At 35.9% G+C, this 23848-nt stretch overlaps 1 protein-coding gene across 9 annotated transcripts in view; it reads right to left on the reverse strand.

The window, feature by feature from the left end:
* The window catches only part of NPAS3 (neuronal PAS domain protein 3), a 758559-nt gene that overhangs the window by 578450 nt on the left and 156261 nt on the right, over positions 1 to 23848 (reverse strand). For 2 of the 9 annotated variants that reach the window (XM_088145386.1, XM_088145383.1), the window contains exon 1: positions 4943 to 5289. The exons of the other annotated variants lie outside the window; for them this stretch is intronic. The gene's annotated coding sequence lies outside the window, so the exon portion shown is untranslated. Of the gene's footprint in view, positions 1 to 4942; positions 5290 to 23848 lie in introns of those variants that run through there. 9 annotated transcript variants of the gene reach the window in all.

Consider the following 23848-nt stretch of genomic DNA (forward strand, 5'->3'; position numbering starts at 1 on the left):
CCCTTACAATTTAGACTTTGTATTTATCTATAAGGGACTAAACCAAATGACAGTGTCTCCCCAAAAAGGCTAACAGAACATTACTTTTCATATACTATGACTGCTAATTAATTTTCAAATTAACAAACAGCATATCACAATAATCTTTTTGGTTCCAATGTTATTTTACTTTTTTTTTTTCAAGAAAACTTGTGAACTACAAAGATGGTTACAATTATTTGGTTTAATTTCTTATTACACACACATATATCTGTCTATTCAGAACTACATTACAGTGAAACTTTCTCCCAAGTAAGCATGTCTAGAATATACTATATACAGAGGCATCTGCAGAGGACCAAATCAGAAAAGCTGTGTTGCAACACAAGCTCTGCCACTTCAGTATGTGCATAGTAATATGTCACACACATATATAAAAGGGGCGGAGTTTGTGTCACAGTAGTGAAAACCTGCAGCCATAATTTTGATGAAAGCATCAGATCCTGTAGATGCTTCTGTCCTATAAAAAATAAAACAGCTAGAACTACCTGAAATTGAAATGCTTTGGAGGTCTATCTAGCAAGTGCCCTGTGTTATGGGTACCATATTGTTAACCTTAATTATTTGCTGGACACTGACATTCAGATAAAGGCACTGGAATAAGCAAAGTTATCTCATGTGGATTCTTGGTGTTCTCTAAGCTTGGTTGTTTGCTTGCAGATGTTTCATCACCCAATTAGGTAACATCATAAGTGTGAGTCACAACCTCAGACAACACCAAGAAGTCCACAGTTCATCCCTGAGTTACAAATATTCTCTTCTATTGAAAGGTGAATCACTATAGGACTTCTTTTAGCTTCTTTTATAAAAATCTTACCTGTGTGGGCAAAGGAAATCTAATCTATTTTAAATTCTGTAATAACTGAATTATGACATTTATTTTATATAATTAAGCTTTAGATCTGAAACTTAAGACTATAACAATTCACCTACATTAAGAATGACCATAATCAGTATACAGGATTTTCCTGTAACAATTGAACTCAAAAATGTAAGACTGCAAAAGGATCAGTTCCATGAATTTATCCAATCTCATTTTAACAAAATATTGCAAGACAATGTAAATCAAACCAAGAGTCTATCTACGATAATATTCTGTTCTGATACTGATTAACTAAATACAACTCAGAAGCCTATACTTTCCTGCTTGTATTTCTCATCAGCTGATATCAGCTACCAAATTGCTTCTGATACTGGAGGCAATAAAATGCCATTAGGACTCATAGCTATTGATAGTTTCATCCTCAGTGTATCTATCAAATATCACCCCCCTTTCATCCTGGTAATCATAATTATAGTTCGTGCTATAAATTTCTTCAGTTATAAATTCCTTTAGTTCAGCTAAATCAGGATACAGAATATGTGTTTGTTGCCTAATAAAAAGGCATGAGAAGACAGGAAAGTCACTTCAGCAATTTCTCTCCTTTTTAAAAGAAAATGTGCAATATAAAAATGTGCAAGAGCTTCCTAACATTGTCCATTACCACCTTGTTCCCAACTGTTCAATCATTTGATCATGCTAAATTGTGCTGACCTTGCCATAGTGTTCATAAAATGTTATCTGAATCATCACATGGTCATCTTGGGACAAGATGATGATGGCAGGGTGTCTCACAAAGAGCCCAAGCTACTGAAGACTGTTCTGCTTTAGTCCCTCACCATTTCTTGATGAACAGAGATGAAACTGAATTGGAATAATTTTACTGATTTGGTATGGACTTATTAACCAGGCAGCCACAGCAGTTCTATCAGCTAAGGCACTGTGAGGAAAAAAGTAATGGCAAGCTACTTCTTCACATATGCCAAGAAAACTCATGGAAAGTAGCTCCACAAGAAAGAAGTCAGATTACTGAAATATGAGATCCCCATGTAATTATTTGGCTACTGGGGAAGAGCAAAGAGCTTTATCAAGTAAGTTATGCAATATGAAGTGACTGGATCAAAAGCTTTGGATGTCCAGTTGCTGATGTAGCCAGAACCAAAAGAAAAGCTTGGAGCTTACTGAATCACTTAGGATGGGAACATGGAACATTGGTAGTATGAACCCATGAAATCTGGATATTGCTAAAGTGGAAATGACAGGGACTAGGACAGAAATTCCAGAAGTGAATAAAAATGAACATTTCCAATCAGTGGAAGTCAAAAATTTCTATTTGGGAAATGAAACTCACAGAAAAAAATGGGGTAGCCATTACCATCCCAAAACGTATCACTGCATGTGTAATGGGATACAACCCAGTCAGTGATAAAATAATTGCCCTCAGTATTCAAGAACCGCCATTCAATTTTACGATTATAGAAGTGTACATACCAAATGACAGATGCTCAAGAAGTGATTGATTAATTCTATGTAAGACTACAAAGAAAAATAAAATAGATTAAACACCAAAGAAGGATGGCCTAATAATTATTGGCAACTTTAATGCAAAACCTGGAAAGGAACCTGTATTGAAAACAGCTGGAAAATTTGGACTAGGAATCCACAATGTGCAGGACTCCTGAAAGACTTCTGAACAGATTATTTATACATTACTTCAACAATGTAAAAGATGGCCTTGGACATCTTCAAATAGACAACGCTATAATCAGACTACATTTTAAGTAGCAACAGATGGAAAAGTTCTGTGCTAATAGCAAAATAGTGCTGGGTGCTGACTGTGGATCACACCATCAGCTACTAATCATAGAAATACACATTTGACTGAAAAAGACTGGATAAGATCCAGTCCCAATAAGATTAGAACCTAAAACCCATTCCAGATTAATTTAAAACTGAGGTAGAAACAGATTCAAAGAGTTGGGCCTAGTGGACAGGGAGCCCCAGAAATGGTGGGAAGAAATTAAAATGATTGTAAAAGAGGAATCCAGAAAGTACATAACAAAAGCCAGAAGGAAATCAAGAACACATACCAGCTATTAAATAAAGCCACAGAAAAAGCTAAAGACAGAAGATTGGCAGAAGACAGAGGAGATATAGGAAAACTAGATAACTTAATGCAAACTTCCGATGACAGGTGAGAAGAGATAAAGAGATATATCTGAACTCAGAGCATAGACAGAGTAACAGAATGGGAAGAACAAGGGATCTATTTAAGTAATCAGGGAAATCATGGGAACATTCCAACTAATTAGTATCCAGAGCAAGTTACCAAACAAGGGGGATGAATCATTAAAAATACACAATACTAAAAACAAAGAATTAAAAACAAAAATGACATTTAGCACTTACAGTAATTAAAAACAGCTGCACAAAAACAGTTGTTGAAACCTTTTCTTAATAAAATGTTCTTAATTTCTGCATGAAACACAACAGCAAAAAATTCAGAATATACTGTAAAGCATAGACCTGCCTGGCACTCTAGAGATTAATTAAAACATCTTCCTGAACACAGGATCAGCTGTGGATTCACTTACACATAATGCCATTCTAGTTGGAAATAATCTTTCTAGCTTAGACTAGCTAGTAACAGTAGAATTATTATTACTGGCTCCTTCTAAGACTTAAAGTCTGTGCCATATTCAGTTTTTAAATCCAAGCTTCTCTATCTCCAGTTCATCCTTGAACACCATATATTCCCTTGAGTAACGCAACCTGGTCCTAATCACTACTCAGAAAAACTTAGGATTTGTTATTACATGTACAAACTAAAGAAATCTGCATACTTATATTCATACCATAGGGATAAGTTCTGACTTTTAAAGAAAGTTCTAGCAACCTCAACAGATTCTGAGGATGTGAAATTTCACTGAAATGTTTTTGGTTGTCATAGTTGCAAGAGAATTTGAAAACATGTTCACAGCTTTTATCAAAAACAATGAACAAACTAGTAAACAGCCAAACCAGCTTAAGGCTGGACCCATAAAATGATTACATCATTAGTAGTCACAGTAGCACAATTGCCTTTGAAAGCTTTATTTTGCACTTTTAAACCAATAAAACCATCAAACAAGCCACAAACATCTCTTTCCCCTCCTAGGACTCTACTGCTAGAGGGCACTCTACTTAACCAATTTTTCTCTCTAGTAAGTGCAAAACTTGAACCAATTTCATCTGAGCCTCACCTCTTCTCACAATTACACTTCTGATAAACTGGGATTCCAGTGCTTAACAGATAGGACATTTTTATACACATTATGCTTGCTTTTACATACTTCTATCATGTTCCCCCCCCCCCCCGCCAACCTTAAAAGCCACACATTTTGTAACTTTTCCTCATAGGAGTGTAGTTCCAACACTGTGATTTGGACTGCTTTTTCGTTTAACATTTCCAGCTCTACAATATTCTTATTCTGGTGCATAGGGAGTGTACAAGTATGATAAATACTTGATAAATACATGGCAATATTCTGAGTATGATAGGGTTGCAATCTTGGTCTGTATAAAGACACTAGAATATTTATTGCATCTTCACCAGTTTCTAATATAAAGGAATTTGCCTGAAAACGTTTACTGAGTCTCACCACTAACTTAGTACATCAATAGGATCATGTCTTTTTTCACAAAAAATTGTATCTAGATGAGAAGAAATTTGAATTCTGCTTTTGCTACTTCCTTCAATTTGATAAGCTGCCCAATGCTAAAAATGTACTTTTCTCCATTATTTTCTACTGGCAGGTTTTAGATTTACTTTTGGGTAAAAGCAAGTTTAAAAATTAACCATGAAATTCCATTTCCAGAAAACTGATTTATGACTCTCTTTTATTATTACTGCTTCCAATGCTTATTTATCCCAATTGTGGCTTTCCCTTAGCTATGCCAATGGAAGGTTGGATTGCTCACAAAAGAACTGGGAAGAATATGTTTTGCCTGATTCAGCAAGATGGAATTCAGTCCAGATTATTGTCTAAACAAGCAACGGATGGAATGTCCAGAATCTGGCAAAATCTAGAAAACGTGACTTACATGGCCAGAGTACAGAAGCTGTGGCTCTTTGCTCTTCGCTTACAGACAGACAGCTCAGTTTGTGTTTCCAAAGTCATCAAAGTCAGCAAGAAGTTGCCTTTGCTGATCTTCCATCTGTCTAATGAGAGGATCTGAAAGAAGGGATGGGTCTCTGACAAATGATGTGCTTTGCAATTTCATTGCTGAAAACCTGGACTAACCAACAGCTGACACAATCTTATTTTTCAAAGGCATCCTTTACCTAAAAAGGACAGATTTGCTTTTTGAATGTGTCAGTTATCTGAAGTAGGCAAACAGACTCTCCATTCCTGCCATATGGAAATTCTACACTTTGAATTCAAAGTAATTAATTAATTCCTCAATTAATTCTGCATTACAATAATTTTCAAGCTTTTACTATTGACATGTAACTTTTTCATAATGATTCCAAATAGCGAGGTTAAACAATAAGTGTTTACTATTCATGCGAAGGAGAGTTCCAAGCAGTAAGTAATTATTTCCCACAGCAAGCATGTAACATGTGAAACAAGGACATGCAACCAAATACTTGGGTCAAGGAAGATTTGTTAACATGCCAGTGAAATTGGATTTCCCAAATATGCAACCTTCTAAGAGGTAGAGGTGGGTAATAAACATCTAAATACTTGTAAGTATTTAAATATTTAGATGTGAGTACCAGGGTTGAGCAGTGCTTCAGATCCAAAAGATACTTCATTGTATGTAACAACTTAAAGCAATGCCATCATTTCCTGAGATTTCACAGTAACAGCTTAAAAGGCATGACTGCTTTAAGCTATTGGAGAGAGGTTTGATGTTCACTCTCCTGCACGCCCTGAAGCACTTTTCAGAGACTAAATCTGAAAGCACTGTTCTGAACAGCCCTAGTGACATAGATGGACAGACAGACCAACAGACAATTAGGTGTAGGAAATGGTTGGACTCAGCTTGCACGTGTGGAACCCTTCTTGGCCTTCCATAGAGAGAGAGAATTGGGTTTTGCTTTATTTCAAGCTAAATCATCTCATCTGTAAGAAGACCTTTCGCTTAAATTAACATGTGAAGTTTTGTAGCAAACAATACTTCATTATGATCAGATAGACATTTTGATATCTGAAAAACAAAAGTCAGTGAAAAGGTGTTCAAAGAGGCAGTGTTTAAAAAATATTGCCATGTATCATTTACCATAACAGCTGTACAGTTAAACTTTAGGCACAAACCAAACTGCAGAGGAGCTGCTGCATAAATAAGATCCCCATGGCAACTAAATGAGCTACTAGATAACAGAAAAAAGGATTTATGTGTTTGCTGAGCTGTCTTGCCCTAGAGGAATTCTCCAGGCAAATGCAGGCCACCTGCCACATGTTATATTAAGCTCAGCCTTCTGGACTTATTTTCAGCAAAAAGGTCCAGCAACTTTTGTTTGAAAGTTTCATTCAAGCCTATTTCCAAGCAACTGCAAATGAAAGCAGCAGATTCTTATTTTCTTGTGCTTTTGCATAACTGTGATTGCACATAAATTATGCATATAATTATGAATATAAAAACACCAAATGATTGTAACTCCTACAAAAAAGTAGCAAATAGGCTAAATTACTGAGCTGTTATGCAAATTCTTCTATTTTATTCCCCTTTCTATGAAGAAGATTTCCTTTTAAAAGTAGCCAAGAAAATGCTTATAACCCAGACACTGACATATTTTTTAAAAAATCAAAGGAGCCGCTTTGCCAGGGGTGGGGGAGGAACCAACTCTCTCTCATGACAATTAAATGCAACTGAAAACTGGATTTTAGTGCTAAAACTGAGGAATTTTTCTAAGAAACTCAGAATATCTGAAAGGTCAGCAAAACATATTTAAAACAAAATGTCAGAAAGCAGACAATTTAACAGCCTGATACACAAGGCAATGATTGTAGGGAAGAACATATATTTCTTAACAATAACAATGCTGGCTTCTTAAGGAAAACTGTTAGATATTCTTTTATAAAATGTAGAGTGCTGGTCAAAACTCTCCTCTCTTGAAAAATTCTCAAAAGTAGATTAAAAACTATAAGGGAAAATGCTTTATTTCCTATGGGAAAAGGTTGTGTTGTGCTTTGATACAAGGGAGCAAACTCATTCACTCATACAATAATTATGAATTATTTTTTCTTTAAGCACATGTATCTGTAATAAGCTACAAGGATGTCAAAATGACATTTATGTCATGACATCATCAAGCAAATGACACAATTACATAATCACATCATGACATCCGATGCAAGTTATCATTTGCCTTATGTCATGACTCATGTATTATTTGCACCTACCTTGACCCCCTAGAGATGCCTATGCCTTAACATATTAATAACTAATTTAGGATCCTCAATTTTAAAGAATGTTCTCATTTATTTGTTTAATCAAGGAGAAGTCTGAAAAGACAGAATGACATATAAGAAATTGGAATTAATATTGCAATACCTAATTAGGAGAGAAGTACACTGCTGATTTTTTCAAGCCTGGAAAAAGTCTGTCAAGTCTTTCTAACTTTTCCATGTATGTTGTGACTACAACTCCCAATATTCACAGCTAGTATGGCCAGGCTGGCTATGAATCTAGGGGATTGTAGTATCCACAAATCCAAACATGTGTTCTATGTTGGAGAAGGCTGTCAGACAGTTCCAGAAACATTTGAATGAAAAATGGCATTGATGGGACAATCCTATCAGAAGTTTCATTACCTCCAAATCTTCGCAGTGGAGTACTGCCTACCAATTTTGAGAAAGGGCCTGTTTAGTTTGCAGAATGTTTGCAGCACAACCTGACACCGTAGTGCTTTTTCATCTAGTATACGCTACAAGCCATCCGCTAATATGAACTATAATGCCAGGTGCTTCAACAAGCTTTTTCACATACAGTTACCTATACGGCTAAATAATGCTTACGTTTTTCTTCAAATCACACTCCACCCTAATGGGAGTGGCAAATTAAAACTGTTGAAGTGGAACAGGCAGCTGTGGGAACTATATTCAAAAATTGTATTTCTTTATGATTACTCCTCTAATCATTCCCAAGTCCTATCTAGATACTGAAAGAACTGAAGCAAAAAGATTACAACCATATAGACCACTTTGTCAGAACTTGCCTACTGAAATTAATTTAAATTCTATTTGTTTTAAAGTTTCTTCCCTAAATATTATTTCATTTGGATTGAACCCAGAGGATCTTCTCAACTAATCCTCCTAGCTCTTCATGACACTTTAGTACATCCATGTGGGAACTACAGTAGACATATGGAAGAGGCAATGAACTATTTTAGTAATCTGTAATATTGCTGTAATAATATATTCATTATCTTACATTCCAATCTACTTTATTAACTGTTAAATAAATATCAACCATTAACTAAATTCAGCATGAGACTGTTCTCTCTGTCTCCCTCTCTGTCTCTCTCTCTCTCGGTGTTGTAGAGATATTGCTCCCACATTTGAAACATAATATGCTTCTGCGGGCAGCTCATTAGCACATCTCTTACCTTGTGGGCTTCATTTATAAAATTTAATTGTATTTTAATTATATTTCCAGTACAATGATGGAAATGAACTATAGCACTAGGATACAGAGTTTAGAAATTTCTAGTCTGGAATTCAAGATGCTGATAAATTGTTGAATTGTATATACAGTCTATTGCTGGGTCTTCTACAGCAAGGGTATCACATCTGACCTCATAAGCAGGGTTCTGAAATTATCTTAAACGGAAACACCATAAATTTCTCATGCAAAAAGACCTCAGACTGTGCTCCGGACACCAACATGGTTTTCAGTGAGTTGGTCAGTGGCACAGCAGAGGGACTCAGGGAGTGTCAGATTAATGAAAGCATACTCCCCAACCTTTTCTACATGTGTTACAGTGTTATACACAAACACCCAAAAGGGGCAAAACCTGCAATGTGACACTGATTTCATAAAGCTGACAAGAGCAGCAATATCCCAAGGAAGCTGTTGAAGAAGGTATTAGCAGGGGGATGAGGAGAAGTTCCATCATTTCTCAAATTAGGGCTTATTCATTTTCTCATTGGTTATTAGATCATTCACAAGACTGAATATCTGTTCATAATAGCAACCTAATAGCAACTGCTCTTTTTAAACCATACTAACTGCTAATCATGTTAATCCACGATGTAGTGTCAATGTATTTGCCAACTTCATACACTGAAACAGGAAAGTTTGACAACACCTCTATCATCATCCTAAAATCGCTCATAATTGCTCAGAGGTTGAAGTTTCAGTTACTTCAGGTGAAAATCATATATCTGGACTAAATTAAATGCATGATATTGTATGACCAATTCAAACTATTGCAGGGAGCCATTGTCAGCCTTACTAGGCAGACCAGACAGGAAACACAACTAGATGAGCTAATTCTATTTTATTGTAAGGTGACATTAACAGTATCTTGCAAGTCTGAAAGTACAATTCTCCCCCCGTCTCCTTTACAGCCAAAGAAATTAGGGAGGGTTTCTTCTGAACCTCTTGCCCCGCCCACTATCCAGCTACAGGCTATGCTGTCATTTATCTGACCCTTCCCTAGACAGTGTCTCTGGGCCCATTCTCCCAAGGTCTTTCCCACATAACATTACAGCCACAGAAACAGTGAAGTTGGCAAAAACAACTGTAAGAAGTTTTGCAGGGTTACAGTGACATAGCTGAAATATATAACAAAATCCTACCTTTAAAAATGTTATATTAACATTATAATGTTTCTATAATGAACTACTTACTCCAGTGAAAAAACAGTAATTCATTCCATTAGATCCAAGCCAGAAAACACCTGGGATTTTGCACTGTCTCCACAAAATACAATGGCCAACCTTTAATTTCATAATTACTTATACTCTAAAGAAGAATTATTGTGTGTTGTATTACCAGAGAATAAGCTGCAGAAGTTTTTTTATTACTAAGAGTTGTTTGTGACTTGTCATGCTTCAAATAAGAATTTGATGTAACATGTACAGAAGGCCAGTATAAATTTTACTTTGACTGAATTTTTGGTATGTGATCACGTAAAATACTCTACCGATAGATATGACAAATGCACTTTATATTTCAATGTGTCAAACTATTTCAATGCCATAAAATTATGTTGAAACTGGCAGGTAAGCAGTCTATATTAATTTTTTTTCTTGAATCAACTTCAATTCTGTACAGAATTATTGGAATTTTAGTGACCTTAAGAAGACTGTCAGAAATAATATTCAACACAGAGTTTTCAAATCTAATGTGCTATTATAACTTCTTCATATAAAATAATTTCAATATATGTAAAGGAGTAAAAAATAACAATCTATTTGAACTAGATTTTTTACTTATATCTTTATATTGCTTTGTTTTGACCATTTTAAACATCTATTTTGTTTGAAAGCAAATTCAGTTCAGTTCTAAATATTCTCCATTGTGGTTCTGAGAAGTTCAGAGTATTCTTAAGACTACCTCAAGATTCATACTTTTTAACATGTATTCATTAGAGTACACAAGCCAATTAGCTGCTCCTTTCACACCATTTTTATTTTTTTGTTGTGTTTTAGAACCAATCTTAGTCCTACTAGCATAATAATAATCATAGTAAGGGAATAATCACACATCCAACCAAATTAGAAAATGTGATTAAGACACTAAAGAAAAAAAAGCTAATTCAGAGAAAGCTGCATCTAGTCACGCAGAATTGCTGTCACTCAGATTGTTATTTACAGTTGTACAAAAGAAAGATAACTGGGCGAAAAATGACACCAATTGCGTAACCAAACATAGCTCTGCTGCCTTGTAATTGCCATGATAAGGTATAGTCTTCTCTTTGAAAAAAATAAACCTAAGGAACAAATTGCTGATAAGCATTCACTCTCAATTTTCTCTCTATGGGGGAATAATAATTCATGAAATAAACCTTGTATCACTTCATCCTAATTTAAACATATGCTTCTTGATTCTGTTCTGGATTTTTGTAACCCACAGTAGAATGCAGCTGAACTCTGATTCTTGCTCCTCAATTATTTCACATTTTCTATTTAAAAGCAAAAAAAGAAAAGGAGTTGAATATGGAAACAGTTGACTACTCTGGTCTACATTCCTAGCTCACAGGATAATAAAATAGTGAATTAGTCTTTATTCAGTCATAGCGTTTCTCCTTAAACCATTTTTCTTTTGTGACTGCTAAATCCAGTAATCTAGTTTTAAAATGTAATTCCTCCTAATACAGTGCTTGAAAGATTCACTTCAGCTGGCCACTGACACTGTTCTCTTCCTCTGGAACATCTCTTTCATCATCTAAAATTCTGGAATGAACAAAACACCTCAAGTGTACGTAGCAAGAGTTTATCCTTGCAGTTCCAGTCACGTGATGGTAAGAAGAAATCTTAAAAATTTACTCAGTTTCAGTTAAATAACGGAATTCAGTTGTACAACATATAGCTCAGGAGGGGGCATGATTAAATTCACAGAAGCTTAGTTTGAAACACAGACAGCCCATCAGAAGCTTTATTCTATGATGTACCCACAGGCAACTTAAAAACTGTCAACACAACAGACTGTGAGGCTTACGAGGAAAGCAACAGCCAATTATGTTTCATGACCCAGTATTGGGGAGGGGGGGGGAAGTGAGGAAAACAGTAAATCAGAGAATGATTTGGAGGTTTTTTCCCCTCGCAGTAATGACTGCATTTTATTCTAGTTTGATATCATTCTTCAAAGGGTTTTTGTTTTTTCTTAGGGCTCTTAACAACAATTACACACTCTGAACAACTACTCCTCTGCTGTTCAGAAGCCACAATAGCAGCTTGTATCTAAATGCTGAACCCAGTTCTTATCAGAATGCAATCATCTATGTTACAAAATGGAAAACAAAGCCAGCATTCAGCAAAGTCATTAACAATTTTGGCAAAAACACTGCTGGGCATCTACCTGTCCAGCACTTTTGAAACGACTGAACAAGATGCTGGGTTTTTCTATGGATAAGTTTAATCCTACAGAAATATATACCAAGGACATCCTAACCACAATTTCTGCCATTAGAAGGCAATGCACAATCTACTCTCATTCAGTCTTATCAGAGGTAGTATTCACATGTCTGCCAAGCAATTTGTATGGTGGTTCCCCACATGGTGCCAGTAATTTTCACCATGGGTGGTCTTAAAATAACTAAAGTCATACAGAAGATAAGAGCCAATTTTTGTTCCTTCAAGAAGTAGCACTAGAACCAGTGGAAGGAAAGTGCTGGTAAGCAGATTTTATCTAAGCATGAAAAGAAATATCCTCACCAAAAGTTCAATTTTGCAATAGCGTGACATCCTTTGCCATAGGCATTTGAACAGACTGTAAAACACTTCAAGGATACACTCTCTGTATCAAGTATTATTGGGGCATGCAAAATGCATTGGTCAGGTTAGTTGATGAATCTGTATTGCTTGGTATTCCACAAGAATAAGTAAATACACACAAGAATTGTACAAAAATATGTACAAATATTTAATATTTCATTTGAGTCATACCTAGCCTAGTTATCTTAGCAGTCTTGCTCTCCTTCCCTCCCCAAAAGACATTAGAACTGTAATTTTGCCAATAGCTTCCTGATGAGTTTCATTTAAATAGATCTCAATTTATAGTAGCACATCTTTATAGACAGATGTTTGCTAGAACATGCTCAAACAGCGTGCCTTAGCCAGTTCCAGTTCTAGGGTACCACCTTGGACTCTACCCACGTTTTGGTCAACTGCTTTTCCTTCTCTACAACAGCAATCAATCCTCTGCAGAAGATTCAATCAAGAGGGAGGAGGCAAGCAAGCAGATCAGTAACAGCAAGGAGGAAAAACAGGAGCAGTCCCAAACCAGACAATGTATATCTTCTAAGTTACCAATCACAGTCCTCACTGTTGGAATAGTGGTGTCTGGCAGCAGCTAACAATTATCTAGTTTTCATCGCTTATGCAAGTCAATTTAGTGCCTCCACATTATGGAGTATAATATGTACAAATTCTTGCAGTTCACCATGCAAGCTAGGGCTAGGCTAAATAGAAGCAGATCAGGGCTGCCTATGCCTACTCTACACCATATCAGTTTCTCACTATTTCTTCTCTGCCCAATGTTTTGTGACTTTAACAGCAAAGTCTATGCTAGGCAGCTGTCCTTCATATCTCTGCACACAGGCTGCAAAACAAAACAAGCTGGTAGAGGAAAATGTATTAGTGTTTTTCTCACTCTCTTTTGAACAAAAAAAATTTCAGAAGGTATTTAATGGTAAGAGATTTGCAGAAGAAATGTTAAGTAAGCTAAGACCCCCATCCCCCACTCATGCCCTAAAGTTTAAAAACATACTATTGGTAGGGGGATTGATGAAGGATGTTCCCCAGTCCCAACAGATCACCTTTTCTCATTGCAGATTTCAATGATTCCCAGTGTTACGATGTTTACAAAAGTCTGATTAGAACGCTCACAAAAGCATTATTTGGTGGATAAATCTACTGAAATGGGAATATTCGATTTCTTTAATAATGCTGCCCAAGAATGTTATTTTTAGTACTATATATTAATTTAATTTAATCTTATTGTATTACTATTTTATTAGTATGTTGTTGATGGTAAAACAATCAGAATGAGACAATATAAAAGTGCTATAAATAAATACTATAGGGTTTTTTTTAGAGAACTAGCATACCTCTTTCTATGTTGGCTGCTCATACTGATCCTAAATTAAACATGCTACTAAAAATACTCTGAAACTCTGACATAATGCTCTACATCTAGGAAACATGTTTACATAGTTTATATAATATTCATTTCTAATTACGCAATATGTAATAGTCTCCCACGTTTCTTCCAATTGGTGTTGTGGCTTTGCACAGCATCTCCTAGAAGTAAAGAATGTTCCCAAAAGCCCAATGTGCAATACAAGATCACTTGAAATATTCTGCTGTTCAGTAATAATGTAAGCAACAATATTTTTAAAAATATTAATTACCAAGTATAGATTGCTTAAACATATGCTACTGTAAAAACATAACTTCAGTGAAAATAGAAAATGACAAGAGCGAAGAGACTGATGAAAGAAACATCTCTATCATCAAGAACATGCATTTTCAGCACGTGTGAGAAGTCAAAAGTCATGTTTATTTTGCTAACTTCAAAATGAAAGTAAACTGAAGCTTGTATAATTTGCTAGAATGCATTTTTAGGATCCCATATCACCATCTGTGCCATTTTTTCTTGTTCTATAACATTAATATGAATACCCAAATAAAAAATTAGACTCTAGCATAAAAAATAGTGAAAAGATATCCAAGCCTTTTTTTAAAAAAAATCTGGAATTGAGAAAGCGTTTTGTGAATCTTTTAATTCTTTTGAAACTAAAACTGTTCAATGAATAAACCAGTGGGAAAAAAAAGCATGCATAGAAATCATATAACAAATTACTCATTGTAACTTGTTGGAAAGTCAGAATAAAAACCTAAGTATGTTTCAGTCTTGGACAGTTTTCAAGTATAAAGCTTCACAAAACAGATAATATAATTATTTTATCCCTATCTGTATTCTTTTCAGCTTTTTACAAAATGTTTCCTTTTCCTTTGTCACAGAACCAATATGGACAATACCATAAGGAAGACATTAGCAACATTTAATTCAAATGTTATTTTAAGGAAGACTGAACCTTCAGAAGGCAAACTAAGAGTAAGAGTTCCAGAAGAATTAGGATTATGTTTTTAAAAGGCAATTGATTGAAATTCTTTTTACCACTCTTTTAAATTTTCATGGAATTCTGATAGATAAAAGGAATGGGGACTTTATAGTACACTAGTAGATAATATTCAAAACTCAGATGTTTCTACCACAAAGTATAGGGTTTAGGAAATAAACAGGGAGAACTAAGTTAGGAATACATATGTGATGTGACAGACATCACTGAAACTTATTGAGATGATACTAATGATTGACACAGCATTGTCAGGCTACAATTTATTCAAAAGAAACAGGCCCAATAAAAGGGGTTGGAATACTGCACTGTCATAAAGAAAAATACATTTGCACAGAAATTCAGGAATCAGACCATTGAAATTCTGCTGAAAGTATTTGGGAAAGAACAGAAGGAGAACTAAAAGTGATGCTATTGTGGGAATTTAATATGGACCACCAGGGCAAGCATGAGATGTAGAAGACCTTCTGCATCAATAGTAATAATGGAGGATTGTTGGGAATTTAACTCTGCCAAGAGTCAGAGGTCTAACAAATTCTTGTCCTCTCTCCCTGACAATTTCACTTCTCAGAAAGTTGAAGAATGAACAAGGGAGTCAACTAGCTTAGACCTAAACCTAACCAACAGGAAGGAATTGGTTGAAGTACTGAAGGTGACGATCATGTTATGTATGAATTTGCAATATCCAGAGGAGATAAAACCAAGACAACACAAACCTGCATAGTGGATTCCAAAAGAGTGGACTTTGTCAACCCGGAAGGAAGGTCAGTCAGATCCGATAGTTTCAACTCCTTAAGAAGAAAAGTTTCCAGGAACTATGGAAAATACTGTGAAATTAAGATTCTGAAGGTACAACTTGAAACATCCACGTGAAGGAAAAATGGGAGATTTTTCCTAAAAAGGTCAGAATTGATTCAAACACAGCTCTTAATATTTTGCGGTAAAAAGGGACAGCTATAGAAAGTGGAACAAGGAAATGTAACCAACAAAGAATATAAAGTAGTCTCTAGAAATGTAGGGATTGTGTCAGAAAGGCTAAAGCTCAGAATGAGCTGAAGCTTATGAGAGATATCCAAAATAGCAAAAAAGAGCACTTTGATATTTCAAAGTGAAAGATAAGCCAATGAGAGTATAGATCCTTTGTTAGATGGATTCACAGATGACTGAATGACTGCACCTAAAGAGCAATTATTAATGGTTCCACTTCAGATAGAAATAAAGCACTAAGTAGAGTGAGACAAAGTTCTTCCTGGGTCCTGTACTGTTCAAGATTTTTATCAATGAGGTGTTTGAGGGGATACTTATAAAATTTGCAGATAATACAAAACTGATAGGGGTGGCATATATTTTAGGTGTTCAAAAAGATCTAGGTAGGCTTACATATGTGCTGAAATGAAAACGATAGAATTTAACAAGGATAAATGTAATGTTCTGCATCTAGACAGGAAAAATATAAGGCACAGGGATAGGGAGACCTGGCTTGGCAGTAGTATATTTGAAATGGATTTAGGAGTCCTTGTCAACCATTAGATAAACATGAAATGCAGACACTAAAAAGGCAAAAGCTATACTGAGGTGCATTAACAAGGACACAGAGTCCAGACTTCAGGAATCCTTTTACTGTACTTTGCCACAGTCACTCTTTGGAGTACTGTGTTCAGTTATGGAGTTGTTCAAAATGGACAGTGACAAACGGGAGCAAGTTCAGAGGAGGACTAACAAGAATTTATTTATGCATGCATGCATGCATGCAATTTCTATAGCCGCCCATCTCAATCCAAACAATTTCAATCATTAAAACCATTAAAACAATTACAAATTATACATATAGGCAGCTGAGAATTATCATAATAATTACATAAAAATTAACAGTGCAACCAGGCAACGGGGCCCCTAACAATTTCGGGACCCCAGGCTCAGGCAAATAGCCAGGTTTTTAAAGCCTTACAAAAGGCTAGCAGGGTCGGTGCTACCCTGAGCTCCAAAGGAAGAATGTTCCAAAGGGCAGGAGCTACTGCTGAGAAGGCATGCCTTCTGGCCCCATCAGCTGACACTCCTTGGCTGACAGGATCAGCAGCATCCCCAGTCTTCTAGACCAAAGATGGTGAAGTTCCTAGAAATTAAGCCCTGTGAGAAATAGTTAAACGATCCGAGTGTGTTTAGCCTAAAGAAAAGACAGCATCTTATCTTCTTTGCCTCTGAACTTTATGATTCATCTTTATTGTCTCATCACTCACAAACAAAAATAAATTATTACGTTTCCATCGATCAAGTTTTCATACCAGAATGAAGCTAGTTCTCACATGATCAACAATAAACAGATGATACTAAATCTGTTTGTCACCAAAACAAGAGACAGATGGAAACCAAATCTCCCTTCCTAAAAAGGAATATCTATCCCATTGCATCATTCAGACGGTAAAAACAGGCCCAAGAATCTCAATGTTTATATCAGTACTTAAATACCCAGCAGTCATTTAAATTCTTTCTTAATGGCTTCATAGCTTTTCTACAATAAATCTATTTAAATGAGCTTTGGTGTCCTTGAAAATCTATAGCTCATGTTTTCAGTAGACTGATACTCCTGGGTCACCCTCTCAACAAACAAACAAAAAACAACTGGAGCTCATTCACAAATAGAGCAATCACCAGCTGAGTGATTTTGGCCCACTCTCTCTCACCCTAACTCACCTCACAGGGTTGTTGTTGTGGGGAAAACAGGAGGAGAAAGGAGTATTAGGTATGTTCATTGCTTTGAGTTATTTATAAAAATAAAAAAGGTGGAATAAGAAAAATCTAAAAAAAAAAAATTTAGAGCTCTCTCTCAGTTCTCCTCATCTGCACCACTGATTAGTCAGCTGGAATCTTCCTTCCTTCCCTGGTGCCTCATTTCCCTCATAGCCAAGACAAAATGGCCACAGATGGCACTGCTCAGCAACTGGATAGGGAGAAGCATGCTCACAGGTAACTTAGGTATGTATTGTCGAAGGCTTTCACGGCCGGCATACAATGGCTGGTGTGGGTCTTCCGGGCTGTGTGGCCATGTTCTGGAAGTTTTGTTTCCTAAAGTTTCGCCAGCATCTGTGACCGGCATCTGCAGAGTGCAGGAGCACAGACAGGAGCAGTTCTCTCTGTGCCCAGCTCCTGTCTGTGCTCCTGCCCTCTGAAGATGCCGGTCACAGATGCTGGCAAAACGTTAGGAAGCAAAACTTCCAGAACACAGCCACACAGCCCGGAAGACCCACACCTAACTTAGGTATGTTTGCAGCTAGCATAAGCTGCCCCTTATTTCAGAGCACCAAGGTGTCATAATTTTTCATACGGCAAGATTTTGGGAAAGAAGGGAAACCACTTTAACACTAGATTAATTAAAGATGACTTCAGACTGCTTCTGCAGCAAGCTGGCTATCTTGATAGCCAAAGGTGGCATCATGAGGATATGCCCCTTAAAAACAGTTATTGAGGCATCCTTATGCCACAATAAACAGGGCATAAGAATAAGCTCAAAAGAACATGGAAGGATTTATGCAGGATATGTATATATGAACTATGCAAGTACAACCCCATGTTCTATGCAGGATTTCAAATTAAAGCCTCTGTTTGAACAAATCCACTGAAAAGAAGCTCATCACTTCTCTGCTGTAAATAACTGGTTCCCCTGTTGAACTGATGTTATTGTTTTTTTCTAATAATTAATGAGAACTTGCCATCCTGTAACATCAGAGCATTTCTTTTCAGTCCATTACTATCCATCAAGATGAAGTAGAATTTTTTGCTTCTAGTTTATTAGCTATCACATCCAGTTTTGTGACATCTGGAAATATGATAAGCATTTCCTCCACCTTTCCATCCATGCCATTAATGAAAATGTTGAAATCTACTGGGCTTCAGGGCAAATCCTGTGGCAGCCCACTTGATACTTCACTCCAGTTTGATGAGGAATTGTTGATTAGCACTTTTAAGTATGATTTTTGAGGCAGGTAATAAACATGCTATCCTACCCTTTTTTAACTAGATTCTAATCAGAATGTTCTGAAGTACTTTGTCAAATGCTTTGCTGGAGTTCATACTATTCCCACAACCTATTGAGGAAGTTGCCTAATCGTACCTATGAAATACTCTCCCCCCAGAGGTGAGGCAGACCCCAACTCTTTTATCGTTCCAGAAAGCAGTCAAGACCTGGCTCTGCCAACTGGCATGAGGCGAAAAAAGGGCCAACCAACCCTGGGGGTGGCTAACACCTTGAAGATGCTCCTATATGTTAACATCTTACTGATCATCAACATCTTGGAAGATATTATTTGCGTATGTGTTTGGCTTTTATTCTATTTTTATTGTAATTTATATTGTTTTTATTGTATTTTAATTTTTATTCCTGTTTTACTGTAAACCGCCCAGAGTCACTTTTTTGTGAGATAGGCAGTATCTAAATTTGAAATATAAATAAATAAATAAAAAATATGATGTAAAAGCTTAGTTGCCAAGACTTTTTCTCGACAAATCCATGCTGGCTTCCAGTACTTACTGCATTGTTTTCAAGGTGTATTCATACAGATCATTTTATAATCTGCTCCTACAGCTCCCCAGGTATTGATGTCAGGCTGACTGGTCTCTCACTCCCAGAGTCCTCCTTTTTCCAAAGATAGAGACATTTAACCTCTTTAGTCATCTGGTTCTTCACCCATCCTCCAGGATGTGTCAAAGATAATAAACAGTTTCCATTTATAAGATAAGAGTCCTGTAAGGGATGAATACGAGAATACCCTTATGTGCTGCTCAGGACAGAGATGCTGCTATTTTATCTCTTCATATATATACAAACTGTAAGTCACCTAAAATTAGTACAATAGGGAATAATAACAACAACAAGGATGATTTTAATGGTGAAACAATCTCATTAGTTTATAGGACAGATCTGAAACATTTTAAACTGTTAAAAATTAGATGGTGAAAGCAATATGAACTACTACACTACAACTGTATGTTGTGTTAAAAAATATTTGCTTCCATTCAAAGACAAGATTTCAATCAGATTTTCTCCATGTGACACTAAACAACCAAGATGTGCATCTAAATTATTAACACTATATCAACACCAGTATTCAGAATCTACCCATTAAGGCTAAAAGAAATTAGCTAGTGCCAAACTTGGTAATACTAACATTAATATTACCCAGTATTGCCTGTTTCTGAAGGCTGAACACGATATCTTCACACCTCTCCTCATGGCATGTAAATCTGAAGAAACAAAACTTTCACCAGGACTGCCACAAAAGGAAAGCAATTCAAACAAGTCTTTGGCAGCAAGTGTCTTGTGCATGCATATACATGCTCAGATGATATGCGGAAGCTCTCACAGTAGCCTTGCCAAGCCTTCAGTGCACATTAAGATGGATAGTTGCTTCACGAGCAGTTTGCAAAACCCTACCTCCAAACAGTTCACACAGCTCTATCTCCTATTCTTTCCCCAATAAACCAAAGTGACTTATTTATTCCATACACAAACTATTTTTGTGATACTAAATTCTGTCAGCCATAGTCAACTTGGGCTGAATTTCAAAATTGCTTTTAAAAAATAGACAGTTGCTATTTTAGATGAATAAACCTTAGGAAAACTGAACAATAAGTCCAGATTTCAGGATGCAGTGGTTATAATAAAATGTTGGTCAATATTTCAGGCTGAGGGCAACACACGTACTCCTCGTTAGTGGATACCTCGTTTAGTGGCCGTTCACAAATATGACGGTAATAAAAAATAATCATTTTCTCACCAATGACTGCATTTACAACCAAATTTTGAGCGCCTGCCAACAACGCACACCAGAGTGAGAGTAACACTGGTGTAGCTGCATCAGAGAACTTTATCTAATTGAGGATGGCAGCAATCACTGAACTTCAGGGCATCTCTCTTTCTCTTTCTGAGTCAAGTGCTTGCTTAGCGACCATTTCGCTTCTGATTTAAGGAACAGATTGCAGTCGCTAAATGAGGAGAGGTTGTAAACTAAAACTCACCTTACAGTCCTATTTAGCATTTCACAAGTACAAAGTATGATTACACTGGATGAAAGGATCTTTGCAAATTATTTTACATTATGTTATGCAAAATCAAATAATTGCTGCTAACAATTAGCTTAAACAAGGTTTCTCATCTTGCCTAGCCACATACAGGCTGGTTACTGTTATACTATTAACTGATGAATTATATAAACCCCACCCCATTTCCCATCAGGTATAGAAACATTTACATGAACTTTATAAAGACAACTTCTTGACTGGAACAATGTGAAATGGTTTAGAAATTGCTGCTCAAAAAATAAGTTGTCACGTTCTCTGCTCATTGGGCTTTACAGGGCAACTCATTGGCCAAGGATGCTACAATAGATGGACGTTTCATCTTGTCAAGCACCACTCTTACTACATTTTTAAATGTAACAATAAAAATGTAAAGAACAATTAAACAAATGTGTTTGCAAAAACTTGTATAAATCACAGGGAGTTGTAATCGGCTGCAACTTCTGTGGAGCTTACACATGGTGGTAAATACTGATTTGTCTTTGCATAATGTATGAAATAGCTCCCATAGGCAGCAAGTTATTCAGCAGCACATTCTTGACAGAAACACCAGCTTGGAATACAGAAATAGACTGCTGGTTATCTGAAGATTACAAGGGATGAAGAATATGAACACTGATTTTTTTGGATCTTGACTGGCACGTAAAATGGGACAATGTGAGTCAAAAATAAACTGGTAAAATACCCAACAATGCTTAAATACAAAATGGCAGTTTTTTGATATAATCTCTCTTCATCCAAGAAGTATATTATTTTTCCTCCCCATTATATTTTTAGAACAAGGTGATCAAATGAAGAGATGTAAATGAATAAATTTTTACAGAGTTAAATGTGAAGTTCTTCCCTTAGGAAACAAAATTCAAATGCTTTTGGGATACTAGTCTTAATAATAGTACTTGCAAATATCTTGGAATAGTAGTTGATTGCAAGCTGAATATGCACCAGCACTGTGACAAAGATGCAAAGAAAGCAACTGTAATTTTAGATTCCCACAACAGAAGTATAGTTTCTGAAGTACAGGGAGTAATAATTACACTCTATTCTACTTCAGTCAGATTCCACCTCAAGAACTGCATCCAGTTCCAGCCAACACATTTTAAAAAGGATTTACAGACACTGGAACAGCTTCAGAGAAGGGCAAGAAAGATGATCAAGAACTAAAACCTACCCCTTTGAACACAGATTGAAAGAAAATTGTAAGTAGCAGTGAAAACAAGATAGTTTTAGGGATACAACAGCTCTCTTCAAATTACTGAAAGAATATCACATAAACTAAGGTCAACACCCATTTTGTCTCATTCCAGATTGCAGAACATGGAATAATGGATTTAAGATATAGGAAGACAGATTCCAACTGAATGTTATAAAAAACTAACTGTCCAATAGTGGAACCATTTAACCCAGTGGAGAGATGACCTTGGACAGGTACATAAACATACTGTAAGCCTGGGAAAAGAGGAAAGCATAAAAAATACCTTAAGTCCCTGGGAATTAAGAGGGAAGGAAGTGAAAACATAGTCAAGTTTTCAAGATTCTGTTTCTATAGAATATATAATAAAGTTTAGTTCCAGACAAACTTGTGAAGTCTATTTCCTGACCTGGAGTACTTCAAGGGCTGATACCCAAAGAGATGTTGGTCTCCCATTCAGTAGATGTATTCAACAGAGTCTAGAGAATCATCTGTCTGGGATGTTTCAATCTGCATTCCTACAAGTGAGCAGGAGGTTGAGTTTGATGGCTTAAATGGCTCTTTCAAACTCTATGATTCTATCATGATGATTTGCCTTTTCCAGGATTCGCTGTTTTAATTCCAGTGTTTGATCAGGCATTTCAAGCAATGCAGAACTTAGCAGACAAATCATGTGTCAGATAAATGCAAATAGAAATCCAAACATCACATTGATTATAGAGTATATTACCTCTTCTGCTATGGAATTCTGACATGTCATTAAATTAGACTGCAATCTCATTAAAGACAATAGGATATATATCTATGTAAACATATATAAGATTGTGTTGAACAACACATCACAAAATTTTATAGAAATTCATTATCAAACATTTCCTACTAATTGAATAAAAGTTATGCTCAAAAAGCACAGTGTTCTTCTTTAGTAAATGGTCCTATATTATTTAGCCTTAATTTGATTAGGACTAATAATAGTACAATCAGGTAATTAATGTGGTCCATAATTAATTATATTTTAAATATTGATTTGCTTTCTAAAATGTAAGATTTAGCTATTGTTATAATTAATTGTCTTTGGTTAATCTTTAAAAAAGTTTTTTTTAACAAGTCTTAATATTTAAGTAACATGAAATCAATACAAGCATGTAACAATGCTGCAACTATTTAAAATGTAAGCTTACCTGCCTAGCTGAGCATCCTAAAGTAACTTTTTCTATTATGGAAAAACACTATAGGCTATTGTGTAACAAATGCTGTACAAAATTCCTAAGTAGACAGTTACTTACCCAGTACATAATGCATTTTTCTACTAGGCAAAATTAAATCTTAAAAAATGAAATCATCATGCTTAACCATTTAGAACAGAAAGAAAAAAGAAGAGTATGCATCAATTAGAAGAAAACACAGAAGTCTTGTCCTCTTCATGTTCTAATTCTGCAAGCTCTTAAATTCTATTATAAGAGTTTGGCAATCCCAGCATAATAATCAGTGTGCCCAAAGAAAACTTAGGAAAAAGAAAAAGAATAAATCACTATAATAGATAAAAATCTTCCCCTTGAACATTTTCATTCCTGTTTACACCCATGGAACAAATAGTCAGGGTTTTTATATTCATATTGAAGGGTATTTATGCTCAGAAACAGAAAACAATTTCTCTCAGGGCACACATTTATTTCAGTTTTCTAGATCTTTCATTTAAATGTTAAAAACTTCAATTTTTATTATAATACACATGTGCCTATAATTTCCCTTGCTGGGAGAGGAGAATGTTTGTGAAAAAAAAGGAGAAGGTTTAACTGTGCACTTATCCAGCTTCCTGTAGCTCAAACTGCCAAAGTGTTGGTACTCCACACTCTGTTAGTTTTCATCACTGTTGCACTTACTGGCTTGCTATTACAAAGGTGCAGACCTATTGCCCCATAGTACTTTTATA

Source organism: Python bivittatus, unplaced genomic scaffold, assembly GCF_059951505.1.
Source record: "Python bivittatus isolate LINGU-HERP-01145 unplaced genomic scaffold, Pbiv_v1 ctg000480_np1212, whole genome shotgun sequence".
NCBI classification, from domain to species: domain Eukaryota; kingdom Metazoa; phylum Chordata; class Lepidosauria; order Squamata; family Pythonidae; genus Python; species Python bivittatus.